Source organism: Pelobates fuscus, chromosome 2 (genome assembly GCF_036172605.1).
Source record: "Pelobates fuscus isolate aPelFus1 chromosome 2, aPelFus1.pri, whole genome shotgun sequence".
In the NCBI taxonomy this organism is placed as follows: domain Eukaryota; kingdom Metazoa; phylum Chordata; class Amphibia; order Anura; family Pelobatidae; genus Pelobates; species Pelobates fuscus.
Genome location: NC_086318.1, coordinates 176,400,709 through 176,418,536, shown reverse-complemented (window position 1 = coordinate 176,418,536; position 17,828 = coordinate 176,400,709). Strand labels below are relative to the sequence as shown.

At 36.4% G+C, this 17,828-nt stretch overlaps 1 protein-coding gene across 1 annotated transcript in view; it reads right to left on the bottom strand.

The window, feature by feature from the left end:
• LOC134586239 (collagen alpha-1(XIX) chain-like) overlaps positions 1-17,828 on the bottom strand; it is a 378,704-nt gene that overhangs the window by 67,279 nt on the left and 293,597 nt on the right. The gene's annotated exons all lie outside the window — the stretch shown is intronic.

The following is a 17,828-nucleotide window of genomic DNA, read 5'->3' as shown; positions in this document are numbered from 1 at the left end:
CCTGAATACTCACCACTCTGTTGGAGATATAATAAAGCTAATGGAACTTATATCCACATATGGTGGAGCTGCAATAAGATTATTAATGTTTGAAAAAGGATCTTTCTTTATATAAAAACTTATATTAATTTAAATCTGAATTTCACACCAGAAATAGCTCTCTTGCATCTGAACTGGCCAAAATTAAATAACAAAAAATGCTTTTTCATTATACATTGTTTTTTAGACGTAAAGATAGAAATTGCTCGTAATTGGAAAAACCCTTCAGCTCCATTATGGACGAATATACACAAACAATTAATATGCCAAACTAATATGGAAAAAAATATTAATAAAGTCCTGGGACAAAGAGTTAAAACAACCAGAATATGGGAAGAATGGGTAAACCAATTGAGTAGACAAAACAATGACTAATCCTGAACGTTGAACTAACAACATAGAGTAAAATAGACTGTAAGTGCATTGATAATCACCTGAGATCCTATTGTGCATTATTTTCTTTTTCAATATATACTCTACTGCGAAAATAATTGTATGTAAAAGTAATATGTATAAATACAATGTGGACTAGTGTAGATTCGTCTGAATATAAAAATTGATAACTAAGAATGGGTATGATGCACCTTCAGATGAAATAAACCTTTTATTAAAAATAATACATATAGATAACTTAATCAGATAATAATGTTGTAGTTTCGAATTTATATGTGAGAGCAATAATTATTTAAGAAATATACTAAAACAGAGAAGAATACTGTACAATATTGTATGCCTGTTTTTGTAATAATGATAGATTTTCATTATGTCTATATTATGTCTAAAAATTGAATAAAGATATAAAAAAAAAAAAAGATCTCTAGCATGGATTGTAGGCCTATAATCAGCTTCCATTCAAGCAATATTTCTGGCCCCTCTACAATACAGAGCCCTCCAAAGGATAAATAGAGAACATTTACGCAATGACCTGTGATATTTAGATGAAATCGCATTGACTCCAGATATAAGAACAGAACTGTTCTGATGGCTAGATCATGTTCAAACATGGACCGGGAAAGCCATTTTCATATAGTTTCCAGATCTAATAATAGAATCCGATGTGCGTTAGATGGGTTGGGGTGCCCAGTGCGGAGAACAATCCATGGGGGGCAAATAGTCTCTGGCAGAGACACGCATGCATATAAATTGCCCGGAGCTCATGGCAGGGTTCTTCGCCTTACGCAGTTTTGCGAAAGAAAAATTGAATTGTTGTGTCCTTCTCAAGATGGACAATATTTCAGCGATTCATTACGTGAATCGGCTATGAGGCACAAAATACAAACAACTAGCAGACATTGCCAAAGAATTTTGCCATTTTAGCCTCGATCGCAACATAGTTTTGCGAGCAGAAATTTTTTCCGGCCTGTCCAACATGAATTGCCATTTCCTAGTGGATTACGGTGACAAGATGCTGGATCCCAGCATTTTTCAACACCTTTGTTCCCTATGGGGCCCATTGCAATGCGACCTTTTTGCGTCACATCTCAATCGTCAGTTAATAAAAATTCTTCAGCTGGCGTCCAGACCAGAAGCATTAGATCAAGATGTGTTTCTTCAATGCTGGAACAACGGAGTCAATTATGCATTCCCACCGTTTGCGATGATATCTCAGGTTCTGTTGAAAGCAGGTCTCAGAGATCAACCCTAGTGTTAGCGACTCCTCATTGGCCCTCACAGCCGTGGTTCCATCAACTTCTCAGCATGCTGATAGATTATCCGAGACTCATACGATGGCATCGGGATTCTCTTTGCAATCTGGACTGGAACCTTTATCCACTTGTGGTGTCAGACAAATTACCACTAATAGCATCACGTATATCTAATATAGAGTTTTCAGATTCAACTAGAAACATTCTCTCAGAAGAATGGGCACTCGGTACCTGTGCAAGTTATGGATCAGCCTGGAAAAGTTGGCTTAATTGGTGCATGGAATGGGCTGTGGATCCCATACATTCCGATTTAGCACATGTACTTAAAGGATCACTATAGGGTCAGGAACACAAACATGTATTCCTGACCCTATAGTGTTAAAACCACCATCTAGCATCCCTGGGCCCCTCATGCCTCCAAAAATATATTAAAAATCTTACTGTATTCAAGCCAGAAGCTGTAACTCTGCATGCTGTCAGACTCAGAAAAACAAGCAGTCTGCTCAGAAGTGGTAGCCTGATTCAATCACAATGCTTCCCCATAGGATTGGCTGAGACTGACAAAGAGGCAAATCAGGGGCAGAGCCAGCATGATTCAAGCACAGCCCTGGCCAATCAGCATCTCCTCATAGAGATACATTGAATCAATGAATCTCTATGAGGAAAATCTCTATTGGATGCATTTTAGGCAGCCATGACCCAGGAAGGATCTCTAACAGCTATCTGAGAAGTGGCCAGTGAAGTTATCACTAGGCTGTAATGTAAAAACTGCATTTTCTCTGAAAAGACAGCTTTTACAGAAAAAAGCCTGAAGGTAATGATTCTACTCACCAGAACAAATTCAATATGTTGTAGTTGTTCTGCTGACTATAGTTTCCCTTAATTTTTAATTACTCATTATCTTTAAAATTAAGCCTATCAAGGCTTTGGACCTCAATAATAGACAATACACTCCAGATGGGGTTCAGTTTTCTATTGTTAGACATACTAAAACTAACCTACATTCAGTTTTCTATCCTTTTTCTGATCACCCTCTTTTATGTGTGGTTAACTGTCTTCAGAATTACAAGCTTAATGCTCCTTAAGTTATACTATTTTATCTCAATTGCTAATCTCTTTTCGAAAACCTTTTCTCCCTGTCACTTCTACATCTTTAGCCAGATGGGTAAGACAAACTATGTCTATGGCAGGTATTGATATTTATATTTGTGAAGTTTGTGAAGTTCACCTGGAGCTATCACAGTATACGTGTATTTTTTTAGTGTATATACTTTGTTTTTTTGCTTCATTGATATTTATATATCTGGAGCTCACTCCTCCAGAGGAGCTATGTCTACTAAAGTTTTCCAAGCAGGAGGCTCTTTGTCAGATTTATTAAAAGCTGCAGATTTGTCTTCGGAATCTACTTTTAAAAAGTTTTATTTTAGACCTAACAAGCATGTTTCAAAAGTAATTCTATAATTTGTTTAGATATATATTATATGTTTTTTTTTATTTAGCTTTTAACAAGCATAATATGAGCCTCCTGTCTTGTTATAAAATTCTAGATTTTCCTAGTCTTGACATCAGAAAATATAGATTTTATTAAAGACAAGAAGCGAGTATTATCCCTTCCGTTAACCCACCCTCTTATTTGTATTTCAGCTTTTTGATCAGTTTGGAGTTTTTTCCAGTATTTACCTGTTCTAGGAGTTGATTCGATTGGATTACTTCTCTAAAGTCGCAGCTCGAAAGAGGAAGAGGATTGGGGGTCATTCCCTATATATAAACTACGCCAGATGCTGATTGGCTATTGGATATTCAATTGCAGTTACTTTTTTATTTTATTGTTTCACTAAACTTTATTGAAATATTCTTTGCTGCTGGAGTTTAGTAAAGAAAGTTAATGCATAATACTCGCCTCCTGTCTTTAATAAAATCTATATTTTCTGATGTCAAGACTAGGAAAATCTTTTTGAAATTTTGAAATTGCTGCCCAGTAGAGTATCGAGAAGGGTTGTGGTAAACCTGCACCTGCACAAGCATGTGCAGCACATTACATTGGAATGTGCACAAAGAGAAAATTACTATCTAAACCTCGCTTGAAAAATACTAATTTAGCAAAGAGGTACAAAATACATATTTTTGCTTTAATAAAAACTAGGTTTATACAGCTGTTTTCTTCAAAAACATTATAAACTAATCCCAACTCACACAAATGTGTCCAGACAGACCTAGAAGGGGGCAAAATAGTCAGTTTGGCCTGCTTTATGGTGTGCCTAGGCACATCCACATGTGCGCCAGGATGGTGCACTCCAAACCTTCCATCCTAAATCTCTTATGTTTCACTTGTTATTCTAATACACCTGTTAATCCCTTTAGAGGAATGAGCTGAGTATGCAATACAGGCATGTGATGCTATGAGATGTTATATAGCAATGGTTATAAGTTGAAACTTTGTATGGTATTACAGCTATTTTACATCTTACGGATACTAAACATTTGCTATATTATATCCAGTCCATTGGGACTGATTTTTATCTTATTTATGTATTATTTGTTTAGGTTATATATGGATTATAGCCTTTTCAGATTATGATTGAGTTTTTTTCTCATTTTACTCACACATTTTGCTTATGACTATTGGTCACAGGGGTATCCGGTTTTATTTTGGTTGCTATTGTGGATTCTCCTTTTCAGCATCTTATGGAAATGTTGAGATCTTTTCTGCTCTATACAGTTAGGGAGCACTTTTATGCTCACTGTTTACCCTCACTTTCATTCTATCTCACTTCACACACTCAGATCCAAGTAATACCGAATCTATCTGTTCCTCATCTCCCTGCAACAATCAGGTACTGACTGGAGCTTGGGAGATTCTACACCTCATTTATTCTTTGTCACCATAGTTTTCCACTGTCATTTTCTGTGTATGCCGTTTTTATTATTTTCATTGAATGTATTCCACCAATATCTCATGTACATATATCCATTCATAATTTAGGCGATAGAATTTGGTTGGTAAACTTTTCAATTTGATATATTTCTAATATATCTAAGTATCTAAATATTTTCTACTCAACTTAATCTCATGATGGGGACACTAATTTAAATAGCCAATACCATAAAAGTATGTTATGTTTCTAAACAGAATAAGTAACACAGACTTACAGCTTCCTAACAGTGTATACACATAGCGACAAGACAAAGAAGAAAACACTCCTATTAGCAGAAGAACAGAAAGCAATATGACATGAAGCCGTCCAGCTGTAGAGGTTAACACAGTAAAGAAGTTTAAGCATGCATGGAGGCATAAGGCTGTCCTATATATAAGATAGGGCCAGGGACTAATGAAAGTATTTAGAAAATTGGGCAGAATAAATGTGCAGAATAGTTCCCATCTGCCGTCATATTCTATGTTTCTATGTAATCTCAGAGAGTTTTAATGTGTATATTGTTCTAGGTGTGTGTTCCCAGAAGGAAGGGTCTAATTGTTAATAAAGGAGGATAATTATATGTAAATTGAGCGCAATGGCAGTCAAGATGCTAAGCTTGAACACATAATAATGGGAACAAATGTATAACACTGTTACCACAGTTTGTTTTGTATGCACCACAGTGTGTTCCTTCTAAAATATGGCAATTACCTTTCCTGTGGATATTTTTTCAATAGTGAATTAGGATAGATAGAGCGAAAACAAAATGACCAATATTAGGTTAGAAATAGCTCAACTGAAAGAGAAGCTGAAATATATATATATATATATATATATATATATATATATATATTCAATTATGGAATTTTAGTGGACAGTTTGTTATTTAATCTCTTACTATAATTCATTGCTTGTAAATAACCCGACAATAAGTCTGACTTCACAAGAACATTCCACACCGGACCCATTCTTAAAAGCTACAGAGGTTAGAACTTATGTAAATCTTTTTTTATTTTATTTACTTTTTGGGGAAAACTAAAATATTCAGTCTGCTGGTTGCTAAAACTATAGACAAAGACTGCTCATCACAGGGCAGTGCTAAAGGGGAACTATAGTCACCAAAACAACTTTCGCTTAATGAAGCAGTTTTGATATATAGTGTCCCTTTATTTGTGTTGGTGACTATAGTGTCCCTTTAAGTATTGACTGAACATTCAGTCATACAGGATATGTAGATGGCCGGCTCCTTTTGAACTACAACATCCATGATGCATTGCTGGTTCAGCACCATGGGAGTTACAGTCAACAAATAGTAGATTTACCTCTTTGCAACCATTGCGGCATATATTGTAAGTCAAGTTTCAGTCATGCAATGTGATGTTTTTATTTAGCCAAACACTGTGAAACATAAGTGCAAATAAATTGGGACATTTATTCTTTAACAAAATCCCTATACATCACTGGCATGTCCCTGAGAGCCAGCTGTGCACTGGTGCCTCAGCGGCATTGCTGACTGTCTGAACAATAAACATTGTGCACTGTCCTTCTTTCATATCACCAACATTCCACATCTAATACTCGTGGTCTCAAGTGTATACCTCGTACTGAGGTTCATTGTTATAGAGATTTTTCAGAAGGCATTGAGTTATGACCAGACTGAAAAGGCAAAAAAGCATGCTCAGGTGCAACCTGCTTTCAATCTAAAATATCATATATCAAAACCAAGCACGGTTATTTTTTTTTTGTAAGGTTAAGTCATTCATGTTTGTTCTTTAAAAAAATCCACTCAAAAAATATTCTCATCTGTTCCCCGTAGAATGCATGTTGCTGCTACATTATTTTAAGGTATCTTTCAATTTACTGACATAGCTGTCCCACATCTTCATTAGGTTCTACAGGAATTCTGATAGGAATAAGATAGAAATTCGACTTTATTTTATTTCTTTTTGCGGGGTGAGGAGATATGTACTATTTTATTGATCATTTTTGAAGCACCTTTTTGGCCTATTTCACAATTTTGTCTGGAAATTTCACTAAGTTGTGAACACAAATACCAAAAATGATGAAATACAATACATTTCTAAGTTCATGTTTCACATTTTCTTCATGTTATTGAGATATATGGATTAGCTCTTACATTGCTCTAGCAAGGAAGTCCTATCCATGGCTACATTTTTGAAAATGCATTTTGCATTGAGAGTGCCACAAATACACAAATACAAGATGGCGTCAAAAGACAAGAATCAAGTAAGTAATAACAGAGCTTACGTTTTCTTGTTCAAGCCGTACAATCCTTGGCTGAATTAAAAAGGCTTACATAATGTTGATTTATATTTACATATTGCCCTTGAGTCTCTCACAGCGTGTATTATATAGAAAATAGAATGATTGATATCTCTCAGGCACTGTAAGGGTTAAATTAGACTAGAATACTGCACATTGGTTTGTTGTAGGAAACTGACATTTAATGATTTTTCGAGTAGTGAATCTCAGTAGGAGGCTGACATTTGCAAACACAAAAGAGATCTTACACAGACCTTCTGTGGTTTATCTGCAGTGAAAGAGGCTCTATAGTCAGACCAGCCACAGACTTTAGAAGGAACAGGGTAATATTTTGCAGGGTCATATATAATAGCAGGTGTCTAAATATTTCAGCAGAATAACTGTACTCAATATTAATTTTCTCTACAACAAACGTTTGCTAATTACTTAGAGGCTGCTTAAATTTCATATACTCCTGCTTTTTTTTTCCTTCTCTGTGCATCTGTTTAATGCAATAACTGTAACAGGTGTTCAAAACCATAGCATGATTTTCAAAATGCAAATAATGACATTAGCAGGGCCTATTAAAACAAATGGAGCCACATTATAAATTCATACTACCCTGTCATGCAGACACATCACTCATGCATTCTTCTCAGGCTCACAAGACAAAAGTATTGTCTGTTATGATTGTTCTTCTCTTCAGCAATGCAAGAAAAAAAAATATATGCTATGAACATGTGATTGATTCTGTTGTATGTTTCAATATCAGAAACTCAACATTGGCATTATGGATATTATTATCATTAGTACTAGTAATATAATAATAATATTGTCCAAATGTACAGAAAATATGGGATTAGTAAGCATTCCCGATTTAACAAAATTTATTCAGGGGAGTATCAGATGCACACAATATAATTATGAAGTTTATCACTTTTTAGCCAACTAAGGTCAAGTCGAGTTCCACGTTAACCTAACAATCTAGTCTTTATCCTATAACAATAGTGAATATCTGTCTCACTTAGCATACATTAATGTGTTGCACTATTTTCCAAAGAAACAAGGTCTTTCTTCAAAAAAAAAATAATAATAATAATAATAAAAACACAACAAGGGTTATTCATTAACCACATAATGATGTTAGAATGCCATTAAAGGACCCAATGACACATCCTAATGTTTTGGTGTGAGCAGGGTTAAATCTCTGCTCAGACAGTGGAGTACCAGGGATATCCCTCTGTCAGCTGGCCCATGTTTAGTGGCCCTAGACTGAGAGATGCACTGTATGTGCTACTCAAAGTGAATGCTGCTACGGCCATTTAAATAGGCAATTAAATGCCCTGCTAGAAATTTTGGTGTGAGAAGGGTTAAACCCTCATTGATACCTGGGTATCTCCTCTGTCAGCTGGGGCCATATTTAGTAGCCCCAGGCTCACTGAGAGCTGAATGCAGTGCTAAAGGTGAGTGCTGCATACAGACACTTACATGCATTGGGAACACAGCAGCTGAGCGAATAATGCCAAGCTGCAGTGATTCTAGGCTAGAAGCTCCTCCTTAGTGTTAGGGTAGGGTTAGGGTTAGTGTAGGTTTAGTTTTAGGCTAAGGTACGGGTTAAGGCTGGTTAGGGTTAATGCTGTTTTAGAGTTAGGGATAGTGTAGAGTTAAGTTTAGGGTAAGGTTAGGGTGGGTATACATTTAGAGGTAGTGTAACCATAGTAATAGGAATAACTATTGGCCTTATGTTGAGGGGGTTGGTATAGGGTTATTGTTAACTACAGAAATATTTATGTAAATCCTAGATCAGGGGTAGGCAACCTTTGGCACAGCTCCCACAAAGCTCTTCCAGCCATAATGCTGGCAATGCATCATTGAAGGTGTAGTCCAAAACATCTGGAGTGCTGAAGGTTGCCTATCCCTGTCCTAGATATATGCAGCATTTAACAATCAGGTCTGAGGAGTGAATCTATTTTGCGTTCTTTATCTTTAGTTGCACTGGATGTGTAAAAATTAAGCTAAAATGTAAAACATGCTCCCCCCCCCCCCCATTTTTAACACAACGTAATGTACTTTAAAAACCATATATAATATGTATGAGGGCATTTAAAGAGAAACCCCTAAATTATGGTGGAACAAAGACATAGTGCAAATTCTTGGTTGGGGGGGGCTTGTATGTAACTTGCGCAATTTACTCTGCCCTTAAGAGGTTAAGGTGAGAATTGTCTGGCATTCAGGGGAAGAAGTTTCTCAGTTCAGCTTCTTTGGCCTTAAATTTGAAATTCACTTTGAATAAATAATAATTCTAACTTTTGCAAAGAACTCTGATAGTATATGATCACAGATAAGAACCAAATACCCATTTACTCAGCCCATTATATACCCCTCACTGATAGTTGATTGTGTTTTTTTTTTTTTTTTTAATTTTTACTTATTGACTTTATTGTTTACTGGAAGGCTATTTATCTACTGTCTTCCTTTCCTTTCTGTTACATTTAGAGAAGACAAAGTGATTTAAAATATATACATACCAGGAAAGAACCAGGCATTATTTGACTTGTCTTAGGAAATTATTTCTTCTACTTGTCCCCCAGATTCCATCTTATATGTGTTGCTAAAGTTACACTCTAAGGTAACAAAAAAATACTTTTATATTTATCATAGCAGTCTTCCTTTTTTAATTCATATTACTGAGCTTCCCGTTTGTAGTGGGAACCTGGTGACTTGTCCCCAGTTTGGGATCCAATATTATTTATTATCACCCAGAACAATCCCTTATTAACATTACATTTAACTTGGGTGACACAACCAAACAATATATAATGATGAACTCAAGCTATGCTTGTTGGGGACAGTTCCATGTTCGAAACGGCAAGACAGGACCCCAAAATAGGGGCCACTGCTATCCGATTCTTTTAATAGAGTGGTATTGAGGTCATATTGCACATGTGCAGCAATCAGCTTGCTCCACCAATCCAATGCTTTTCACAAGAATCATTAAATCTAGTGCTTCTCTATGAGAAACATTAGAAGTGTCTGGCTGAAGTGTAAAGACCTATACAAATTTAAGGTATTAAGTAGGAAGTGTCACTAGTTGCCTGATGGCACTCACACAATTGTGTTCAAGATGGAGGCAAATTTGAGAAAATATCCCCAGCCTTTGATGTTCAAATAGATGAGCTGTGCTTAGGTCACATAATACCTCTTTAGTATGTTCCCTTGCAATCCTTACATATTTTTCATACATTATGTCATCAAACCCCAATTTAAACCACTGACCTAATCAACGGGCATTTTATGATCTTTAATTTCTTTTGTACTTATGAGACTGTTATAATTGGGCACAAAAAACTGCTTTTTTCATCTATATCTTACTTTCCCATCATTTTAGGATCTAGACTTTAAAGTGGCACTGTCGAATTTGCAAAGTCAAAGTCACCCAATGTAACGTCGCCACTGGTGGACCAGGTGCTGCAAGAGGAAGGTAAAGATGAGATAACTTAACTGAACCTCTCTCTCGTGGGCACCACTATCTTTCTCATGCTGCTCTTCTTAAAGCCCCAAGAGACGATGTCTCTGATGTACTCGTGCATGTGTGAGAGTTCAGCATTGAGGTTTATGGGGATTCCACGAGATCCTCCATAGACAATGCCAATTCCCTGAGTCTGAGAAAGTCAGGCAGAGTAGAAATATAGAGACTAAGTAGCCTCTAATTTGTTTCTTTATATGTCCTGACTGGTTTGGAATTTCAGTGAAATTCCAACACAGTCAAAATGAGTATTTCATAAAGACTCATTCTTTTAGATGGGGAGAGGGGTGGTTGACAGTGCAGCTTTAGTTATAGACATTGAGTCAATGATCACATTTCCCACTAGATAAAATGCTGTTGTGGCAAATTTTAGTCTAATTCTCATTTAAATTGTTTATTTGTTCAAAAACCTAAAATGTAATTTGGATACATAACCTACTTTTTTGCAAAAAATATTGATGGTTGCTTATGTATACTGAAATTTTGAACTGAAAAGTTCTCTTTAAGTTTATGATCCGAAAAGTTCTCTTTAAGTTTATGATCCATCTATTAAATGAATTCATGAACAGAAACTATTTTACTAGACTGTTTACTTTTAAGGCCTTTTATCTAATTTTACAAAGAAATAAAAAAATATATATTTACATATTAGTTTTAAACAACTGCCGAACCATATAAATCCAAAATACTTTGAAAAGTTGTCACTTCAATACAATTACATTATATGGAGATGCATTTTGTTATTTTAGCACAAACTATATTTGGTCTGTAATGTACTGAAAGCACTGGATACGAGTGGAATTATCAGCACTTCTAGAAATTTTCTGACAGTAGGCATACATTATTTTTATTTACTTATTTTTCTCTGAACAGTTTAAAATTCAAGACAAAATAAAACAAGAAGAAAGTGTAAGCAATTGAAAAACTGCTAACAGAAAAATTTTAATATAGATATTTTAATAAATGCAGATCGTCTTAAACTACACTGGGAAACCTCATCTCAATAATATTAAAATTTAAAAAAAAAATGCAGGCAGCAACTGCTAACTTATATCCATGACATCAACCACCATGTCTCAAGTCTCCTAAAAATTTGACACAGCTGTTAAGGCACTTGTAAATAATTAACAAGTAATTCCAAACTGGAGAAAGGTGCCCATCTCAAGAAATCAAGACCCATTTGCAAAGCTTAGCAGATACTACAGATAGTCAAAAAGGGCTATTTTTGGAAATTCAGATGATAACACCATGAAACCTCTTGAAGCTGAAATTATCTTGCCTGGAGCATTGGGTCCCTCTAGAGAGGTGTAGAAACCAAGCCATTTAATATTACTCTCCTCTTTATAGTTTAATATGGATATTGGAATTTGCATTCCTATGAAAGATAGCAGCTCCGCTAGTAAAAGTTTGCCACGAGCGTAAAATAAAATATAAATACTTGAATCAATTTTCAGCCATGACGGCTCAGAAAGCAATTTAGTTACTATTGTGGTATTCATGTGAACTTGATAAATGGTGTATTGCAATATAGTTCATTCTGATCTATGGTGTTATTGTGACATCTCAGATTCTAATACATTTCTAGCCGCCATACCGTTTTAGCCTCTTGTCAGAGGTTCATTTACTAAATGCCTATTTTACTGTACTTTACTACCTAATATCAGGCGCCCTTGTTACATCTGTAGTAGAGAATAAAATATATTGCCGTATGTCATTGATTTTCTATTACTCGGACATCCTCTCTATAGTTAATACAACCACATAGGGATTTAGTACTAAGTCATATTACTAGTGAATGATTAACTTTTCAGCAGCGTGTTTAGTAGGCAGTAATAATTGAAAAACAAATTTTGTGGCACAGAGGCAGCTAATTTAATTGTAATGTAATGGCAAGGATAAAAATACTTTAGGAAAGCATGTTCTGTTCTGTTGCACATTTTATGTCTAAATATTGTAGCCCACAGAGCATCTATCAAAGAATCATATACCATGTATAAAATCACTTTACATAGAATGCACACAAATGTTCATAAAATATTCACATATATTCACTAGGTTATTAAAGGAGAATCTACATGTTTTAATAACTCAATATAACATTTATGTTATAATACCATGTCATATTTTTTTCATTTATACATATTAATTTTTTTAAAGAAGTCACTTGCCCACCTTCCCCATTTCCCCTTTCTAAAAAGGCCATCTTCTTGCACCCGTGGTTGGAGTGTCAGTTATCTGACACAGTGCTAACTATTCTACACAGTTTGTTGCGTTTCACAATCGCGTACCATGTCTCTCTTAGTTTTAGTAAGTAGGAGTGCCTTAGAAAAGAGAAGGCATAAAGAGCACTCCATTTTGAAAAGCAACGCTTTCAAATACTGAACACTGAGTCAGAAAACTAACAAACAAACAGAAGTTGCAAGAAGATGGCTGTTCACAAAGGGGAAATGGTGAAAGTTGTCAAGTGATTCCTTCAAAAAGTTCAGTATTAACAGACTATAGTTTGATATGCTGAAAAAAAACCAATACATTCGGTTTTGAAAGCTATGCCAGTACATTGGGAATCTAAATAGAATTAGCAAATGGGAAACTTTAGGTGCAACTAAGAATGTGTAGCATCCTCGAATAATAGCTGAAAGCAGGGGACTGTATTAGCTACGGTGCAGAGGTAATAGGACTTCAGGGAGTATTTGGAAATGGAGATAGTTGAAGGTCACAAGGCAAAGAGTTAAAGGACCACTCTAGTGCCAGGAAAACATACTTGTTTTCCTGGCACTAGAGTGCCCTGAGGGTGCCCCCACCCTCAGGGACCCACTCCCGCCGGGCTCTGGGGGAGGAAGGGGTTAAACTTACCTCTTTCTCCAGCGCCGGGCGGGGAGCTCTACTCCTCCTCTTTTTCTTCCTTGCGACGTCATCGGCTGAATGCGCATGCGCGGCAGGAGCCGCACTCGCATTCAGCCGGTCGCATAGGAAAGCATTTACAATGCTTTTCTATGGACGCTTGCGTGCTCTCACTGTGATTTTCACAGTGAGAATCACGCAAGCGCCTCTAGCGGCTGTCAATGAGACAGCCACTAGAGGTTTTGGAGGCTGGATTAACCCTCAGTATAAACATAGCAGTTTCTCTGAAACTGCTATGTTTATAAAAAAAAAGGGTTAATCCTAGAGGGACCTGGCACCCAGACCACCTCATTAAGCTGAAGTGGTCTGGGTGCCTAGAGTGGTCCTTTAAGCTCAGAGGCAGTTCAGGAAATGGCTGTATGTGGGAAACTAGGGTTTAATGAGCTATGAGTCTTAGTTCTTATTAATGGTAAAAGGTTTCATTGCCAAAGTAATTAGTATTAAGGGAAGAGATGTATGAAAGCGCTGAGTTGTGGTAGGCATCCTAAGTCATGGAAAGAAACTTACATTTTACTCCAGATGAGAGCGACACTCACTGAATAACTTTGCAGACTGAAGCAGCAGAATGAAGAAGAATAATATATGAGGGACATGATGATTGTGTATTACATTTTGATAAGGTTGCAGTTAATTTAGGCCGATCTAATTAGAATAGATACAAATAAGGTTGCAGTTGCTGACATGGTAGAAGAGTTTTGTGGTTCTGTTTTTTTGAAAGTGTGATATGTCCAAACAATATTTTGAGATACAGGTGGAAGAACCAAAAGAGGGCTTAATGATTCTAAATGGAATTTCAAAAATTACACAGAGGATGTATGCTTGCATAGTATCGAGTGGTCAGTAGGTTAATGGAGAGGAAGTGAAAGGAGGGAAAGTGATTAGAGAGGTTAAATTTCGCTGATTGACTGGAATTCCAGAATGAGTTGAGAGATATTAGAAAGTGTGAAATGTTCGAGGAGATGAGGTTAATTTAGGTATCATTTACATTGAGGTGGCATTAGAAACCAAATATGTTATCATAAAACGAGTTATGTAGGGGAAATTCAGAGCTTCAAAGACTGACTCTTGTAGACCTAGCAGAGATCCTTGACCCAATATTGTTTCTAAAGGGAGAAAGAAAGAGTTACCAGATATGGAGACAGAAAAAGAGGGGTTGGTTTGGCATGATGTTAATCAGCAGTAATAATATCGTATTTACACTGAATGCTTGGGAGAGTCAGTCCCCTCCCATGAGAGTGCATCTGGGGCTGTTTATTTCCAAACTCTAAATAGAACAGGATTAAGATGCATTTACTTTTCTAATGTAATGAACTTCCGACCATCGTCAGTGGAGTTTGGGAATAGCTGGAGTTTGGGAATAGGTTTTTTTTCTCTTGAAATATAATCTTTTATGAGATTCTATTTCACTAGCAAAATGTTATTATGGACATCTAGTTCCTTTACTTTATGCCATATTTGGTAGATAGGTGCCTTCGAAGGCACAAGGTTAACTCAGTGTTTGTTTGTGTTAGGGCATTTTCACTTTAGATTTTTAAGAAGTACACTAGTTTTGGACATCCCTGAGTGCAATTATTTTGTATTTAGCTATTGAATTTTTTGCTTATATAACTTTACATATTTTACATTCCAAGATGATGGACAGATTAAATAGCATTTCTAAGTATTACATACTAATGGCAACTATATTTCAGTTAGTTGTAACATGCTAATTTAAACTTGATACTAAGCTTCAGGTGATACTTTATTTTCAGTCGCTGAATATATATATATATATATATATATATATATATATATAGAGAGAGAGAGAGAGAGAGAGAGAGAGAGAGAGAGAGAGAGAGAGAGCACATCCGTGGCAGTCTATTACACATTTTTTATATCTTGAATAAAAAGAGTTGAGTTTTAACCTGTATTCCTCTTTATATGATCACAAACATAGAAATATTTTTTCCTCCTTCCTTCTATTTTGCATTATAATGAGAACCCCTACCCCTAGTTATTATTGAATAAGCTCAACAATCTCTGTTTTCTTGTCAGGCAAAACCTGTATCATAAATAACTATAAAATGGACTATCTCAAAAGAAAAATGTTGATCATTAGTCTTAAGGGCAGCATAATACATTGATCATGTTTTAATAATTAATAACACATGTTTTTTTTATACTATCGTATTTGGTCTATTAGTGATATATATATATTGAGCAGTTGTTAAGAGAAGCAATACAAGTGCCATGCATTTTTCATATTGTTATTCTCTCAATGGTTTTCCTATAAAACAGATGACTACAGGCTGGGCAACCCAAAGAAACCGGGGTTAATAATATGGTGTTAAGGGGGAGGCCTAGTGTGGACCACAATGCATATGTGTGCCGTTACACATGTGGTCAACCGACACCCGTGCTCGTCTTCCTACCCCCACAATTAGACACGGTCCCAGTTAGCCAGAACAGGCCACTCCACCGGTCCCAGGGAGCAAGAAGGGCCCACATGGGATTCCTACTGAACTTGATGCTCACAGCACTGTGATCAATGTCCTAATAGGAGCAAAGTGTAATGGGGCATGGTGTTCATTTCCTCTGGTGAAGTAGGTGACGCACTGGGGTTTATCCCCTAATGACCCTCATCCTGGCGTTGCGGTAGTGTAGCCCGGCCACCTCGGAGTTCTGGCAAGCACTGGCAGGTCGGGGCCTGACACACCCATGATGCAAGCCTGGAGATGCTGATATCTTCCCCTGGGGCAGGCCCAGCTTGGTGCAGTGGCAACCAGATGGTGAGTTATGCAGCGGATGAGGGCTCCAGTTCTCTCCTCATGCCCGGTTATTCTGCTCTCTAGTCTCAACCAGAAAGCAGCGAAGATCCAATCCTGACGCACCTCAATTGAATCCAGCGGGTCTCGAGTGGCAGGGGTATTTGGTGCATCCGCCATCTTGTGCAAAGCAGTATGGCAGGCTGTATGCAGGTAAGTTTGCAGGCTCTCAGCCCCCCCCCCTCACCCCCACAGTCTAGTGCCAGTATCCACTGAGCTTTTGCCAGAATAACCATCACTGGCGGGGTGGGGAAACGTGGATTCCTTGCGCCAGTACTCGTTCTGGCAGTGAATTCAGCTGAGAGATCAGCCGCCTCTCCCCTTCCACATCCACGTGCAGGCCACAGCAAAGCGGACTAGGTTAGCAGTCGAGCAGCCTGACAAGTCCAGAACTGCCTCGGGTGAGTGCTTGTTAGCTCTACTACAAGATGTACTGGGTTCACGGTGTATAATACTGGAAAAGCCCATTTTTGCTTGGAGCTCACACTATGTGTGACCACTCAGCATGGCTGTCAGACCCTGCCCCCATTCCTTATTTTATTTGGTTAAGCAATTACTGTTTACAGTCTAAGATTCAAAGAGTCAGATTTTTTTTCCTTTTTAACCTGTAATGCTGCTACCAAGTTCCATTATCTGGTAATCGCATTAGGAAATTACCGAAAAGCCTAATAACCAATACAAATACAGCAAGTATAGAATCTGTGATTAAGACCATGTACATGCACAACCAAACCATGTACAACATCTTTATTAATTTTACAGTGAATAAAAAACATTTCTGTTGATGAGGTACAATGAAATGAGATTAATTTTGTGTGACTATACTTAGGACATGCTCAAAGTTCTTGAAAAATACCCCTTGGATGTATTTTAGCTTGCTCCATACATCCTAATAAACAACTTAATATTGACATAATTAATAATTAATCTTACCTGTCACTACAATATTTTAATTATATATATATATATATATATATATATATATATATATATATATGTAATTAAAATATTGTAATGATAGGTAAGATTAATTATTAATTATGTCAATATTAAGTTGTGTATATATATATATATATATAAAAAAGACTTAAATTTCCAAATAAAACTATAATACCATCTAAGGAGAGTAGATATTTTATGATTTTTATCTCCAAGTCATCTTATGTTCTAGGTTAACATAAAATTCTGTGGCAATAGAATTTATATAAAGATACACTTATTTTATTTTATGATTATTTTATTGACAATGACTCTTTTTCAGACATCTTTTTATTTAAGTATTTTTATCACAGTCTGCAAAGAAAGAATATCTCCTGAGATGAACTAATTGCAATCAATAAATTGTAAAAATAATGACACCCTGGCTAAAATGATTATCTTCAGTTCTGCAAACCACTTTGATATTTCTTTACAGGAATGTACCGTGGGGAGGATAAAGAAACTGAAATGACTTCTGTGCAGTTTTATTTTGAATTTATTTTTATTTTTTTACGTAGATAAACTAAGGCTGTACAATGAAGAGAAGACTGTGAACCCCGGCAAACAGAGGTGAGGTTACACCAATTAAATTAGGCCCTGGAAAAATCTGAATTCAGTCCTGATGACACAGAGAGATTAATGAACCTGTAGATGAACTCAGTATAGGAATACCTTGATATATGTTCTCATATTTAGTGTCATCTATCTTTGAATAGACTTATTATGAAATATAGCACTTCTGCCTTGACATTTTTTC